The sequence below is a fragment of the Tachysurus fulvidraco genome, chromosome 5 (assembly GCF_022655615.1).
Source record: "Tachysurus fulvidraco isolate hzauxx_2018 chromosome 5, HZAU_PFXX_2.0, whole genome shotgun sequence".
NCBI classification, from domain to species: domain Eukaryota; kingdom Metazoa; phylum Chordata; class Actinopteri; order Siluriformes; family Bagridae; genus Tachysurus; species Tachysurus fulvidraco.
This window is the reverse complement of record NC_062522.1, coordinates 32,104,844-32,109,173: the sequence shown is the minus strand read 5'-3', so window position 1 is coordinate 32,109,173 and position 4,330 is coordinate 32,104,844. Positions and strand designations below refer to the sequence as shown.

At 44.9% G+C, this 4,330-nt stretch overlaps 1 protein-coding gene across 6 annotated transcripts in view; it reads left to right on the top strand.

Moving 5' to 3' along the window:
- Positions 1 to 306: 306 nt before the first annotated feature.
- The window catches only part of tanc1a (tetratricopeptide repeat, ankyrin repeat and coiled-coil containing 1a), a 69,019-nt gene continuing 64,995 nt past the window's right edge, over positions 307 to 4,330 (top strand). For 5 of the 6 annotated variants that reach the window (XR_007140570.1, XM_047813629.1, XM_047813627.1 and 2 more), the window contains exon 1: positions 307 to 442. The gene's annotated coding sequence lies outside the window, so the exon portion shown is untranslated. The remainder of the gene's footprint in view (positions 443 to 4,330) is intronic. The other variant, XM_047813628.1, reaches the window with a different exon arrangement.

Sequence of the window (4,330 nt, the reverse complement as noted above, 5' to 3'; positions counted from 1 at the left end):
ACCAAACTAATCAACATGTTGCATAAAGACACGTATATAAAATGATAACACACAAACATTGTCAGAACTTTCAGCTAGCAAAACTAAAATATAATTAACTCGGAATGTGTTTTTGCCAAATTCCCAGTAAATTCCCAGTAAATTCCCAGTAAATTCAAGTCAATAGATCCCAATGAGAAAGTTGCCCTCACTAAGATGGCTGCACCGGTGACACAGCTTCCTTACGTCTAAGGGCACTTCCACCTTCTCTTGCTTCTCCGTACACATAAGGAGGTGTGTCCATAATGAGAAGAGCGCCAGCTGCATGATCTCAGAGTGTGTGTGAGTGAGTGAGACAGAGAGAGAGAGAGAGAGAGAGAGAGAGAGAGAGAGAGAGAGTTGGTGTTCACAACAAGCGCACGAGAAGACAACTTGGAGTTTCGAACCAAACAACAGAAATCTTGTGAGTGTTTCTCCTTTTCTTTCCCTTTTACTGAACCTTTTATGTCTTTTTTAAACCGTGACAGAGATTTTTTTTCATATTTATATTTATATTTATAATTTTATATCTTTGATCATTTCTAGAGATCTTTAGAACTTGTGTTTATAGAGTTTATAGAGTGTTCTTTGTCTTTATTCATGACTGTTATATCACTCCACAATGAAGCTCTTCTAGAAAAATTGTGTATTTTGTTGATATTTTAGAGTTTGTCACTTTGTTGACTCATCCTGTACTAGTCTCATGCTCGACCAATCAAACGCGACGTACAGTGTATATACCCCGTCCCCGGGGGCGTGTCTTCAAATGTATACTGTATACTTCATATCTGGTGCCTTGTAAGTGCCAATTTGGGCAAAAACTGGGCAACAAAACGACCTCCAGACTAACGATCGGTGCTCCGTGTTCGACAGTTCGTGTCTGTATTGTTCAGTGTAACTGGACAAAACCTTTACACAGGACTTTGACTCGAAGTCTGTCTTTTGATTGACTCACAAAACGGAGGCTGCCCCTAGTTTCGAGGATGAGAACTAAACAAGAGAAAACTGGCGATATTCATTCATTCATTCATTCATTCATTCATTCATTCATTCATTCATTTTCTACCGCTTATCCGAACTTCTCGGGTCACGGGGAGCCTGTGCCTATCTCAGGCGTCATCGGGCATCGAGGCAGGATACACCCTGGACGGAGTGCCAACCCATCGCAGAGCACACACACACTCTCATTCACTCACACACTCACACACACTACGGGCAATTTTCCAGAGATGCCAATCAACCTACCATGCATGTCTTTGGACCGGGGGAGGAAACCGGAGTACCCGGAGGAAACCCCCGAGGCACGGGGAGAACATGCAAACTCCACACACAAGGTGGAGGCGGGAATCGAACCCCCAACCCTGGAGGTGTGAGGCGAACGTGCTAACCGCTAAGCCACCGTGCCCCAGCGATATGTTTATTTATTAGAAGAAGCAAACCTAAGGTGTATCTCAGTAACGATGGGTCTTCAGCATGACCCATGATCTGTCAGATTTGAGGTGTTAATGACTTTAAAGTGTTCAGTCCTGGGATGAATCTATCACAGCAGTAATTGGGTGTAAATGACTTAAGACTAAGTAACAGTCCAGATTCCGGCGGTGTTATGAGCGCGTACGGAGTTTGTTCACGTCACGTGTTCAGGAGCTTGTAGAGCAGCTGCGTGTCAGATCTCACACCCAGCTGATGTTCTGGCGATATTTAGGACACGTTTTCCATATAAGGAAACAGGGTCATTTTCCCCAGGGTCACAACCATGTAACCTATTTAAAAAATCTGTCCTGGTTTTTTCTCTTCCTCTCTGCGCTCAGTGGAACAGCGCCACCATCACATCAGACGTTTCCTTCATACCTCTCCGCTCCTCGTTCCCCAGCGTCCCGTCTTCAGCCTTATCTTTTTTATCTTTCTGACCTGGAACACTCACGAACCTGTGTTTGGTTGCGTTTATGACGTCATCCCGTCTGAGTGTGGTCACAACTTTTGGCACCCTTTAAGAGAAAGGGCAAGAGAATGATGTAAGAAGCTAAATAAAGCTTTCAACAAGATAAAGAACGAATGTTTAACTGAAACCTGTTAGAAATGACACACACACAAAGCTGAGGAATTTAACCAGCTTTAAATAAAGAGTTTGTTATCTTGTTGAGATTGAGTTTATATTCCAGTGATACCACATCCATCTCTCTCTCTCTCTCTCTCTCTCTCTCTCTCTCTCACACACACACACACACACACACTCACACACTCTCTCTCACACACTCTCTCACACACACTCTCACTCTCTCTCTCTCTCTCTCTCTCTCTCTCTCACACACACACTCACACACTCTCTCTCACACACTCTCTCACACACTCTCTCTCACACACTCTCTCACACTCTATCTACCTCTCTCTCTCTCTCTCTCTCTTGCTCTCTCTCTCACTCTCTCTCTCTCTCTCTCACTCTCTATCTGCCTCACTCTCTCTCTCTTTCTCTCTCACTCTCTCTCTCACACTCTCTCACTCTCTATCTGCCTCACTCTCTCTCTCTCTCTCTCTCTCTCTCTCTCTCTCTCTCTCTCTCTCTCTCTCACACTCTCTATCTGCCTCACTCTCTCACACTCTCACTCTCTATCTGCCTCACTCTCTCTCTTTCTCTCTCACTCTCTCTCTCACACTCTCTATCTGCCTCACTCTCTCACACTCTCTCACTCTCTATCTGCCTCTGTCTCTATATCTCTGTCTTGCTATCTCTCTCTCTCTCTCTCTCTCTCTCTCTCTCTCTCACTCTCTATCTGCCTCACTCTCTCTGCCTCTATCTCTATCTCTCTCTCTCTCTCTCTCTCTCTCTCTCTCACACACACACACACACACACACACAAAGGTGCGGGTGATTCATGTCCTAATGCCACTTTTCCCTTCTCTTTATTCACACACGATCTGTTCCATGTCATGTTCCGTATCTTTCACCTCCACTGTGGTCCTTCCATCTCCCGTTTCTATTTTCTGCCTCGTGCCGTTTGATTAAACATCTTTTTTTTTCCTCAAACGAAGCTCAGACTCCGGAAACATATAATTTTACGGAAACTCCAGTTTGTGCAGTTATTAAAAGTTGAGGTCCAGCGGTGGTCAGACCAGAGTCTAACAGTCGCTCGCTTGGGTTTCTCTTCTTGGCCAATTCACTGATCTGAAGCACTGAAACTCTTAATGCCGTTTTCTCCGGTCTGTAATTTGATATCGGCTTCTTCCTTCATGCCTGCTGCTTTTGGTCTCTCGCTGCTGGTGACTTTGATCTGATCCTGAACTCGGATGCAGTTTTGTAGTGTTTTTAGATTCTTATTAAATTTCCATCGACACAAGACTCATCACACTGATGCTGTAACTGTGTTCATGTGATTAACTCTGGGTTTCATTCTAAAATGTCAGAGGTCAACACGCCGAGGTGAAAAACCTCGTAATCCTGAATTTCTCACGTTCCCACGTTTGTGGAAAAGATTAAATTTCCCCCGAATCCAAACAGAAAAAATCGTTCTACCGCGAAAGTAACGGAAAATCGCTTCATAGGGATTTCAGCACAATGGGGTTCGTATGTGGCGACGTGCTGCAAAACCCCACATGCTGCACATTTATTCTGGGCTCAGCACCGAGTTCTGCAGGACACCGTTCTAGTAAATCAAGCTTCCAGAGTAAATAAAGATGACCTCGAAGACTCGTGTAGACGTACGTGAGTGAGACACTTGTGAGACACAGGAGCGTGTGTAGGTACTGTGGTGTGTAGGTACTGTGGTGTGTAGGTACTGTGGTGTGTAGGTAATGTGGTGTGTAGGTACTGTGGTGTGTAGGTTCTGTGGTGTGTAGGTAATGTGGTGTGTAGGTACTGTGGTGTGTAGGTACTGTGGTGTGTAGGTAATGTGGTGTGTAGGTTCTGTGGTGTGTAGTTACTGTGGTGTGTAGGTAATGTGGTGTGTAGGTACTGTGGTGTGTAGGTAATGTGGTGTGTAGGTTCTGTGGTGTGTAGTTACTGTGGTGTGTAGGTAATGTGGTGTGTAGGTACTGTGGTGTGTAGGTAATGTGGTGTGTAGGTAATGTGGTGTGTAGGTAATGTGGTGTGTAGGTAATGTGGTGTGTAGGTACTGTGGTGTGTAGGTACTGTGGTGTGTAGGTACTGTGGTGTGTAGGTACTGTGGTGTGTAGGTAATGTGGTGTGTAGGTAATGTGTGTAGGTACTGTGGTGTGTAGGTAATGTGGTGTGTAGGTACTGTGGTGTGTAGGTAATGTGGTGTGTAGGTACTGTGGTGTGTAGTTACTGTGGTGTGTAGGTACTGTGGTGTGTAGGTAC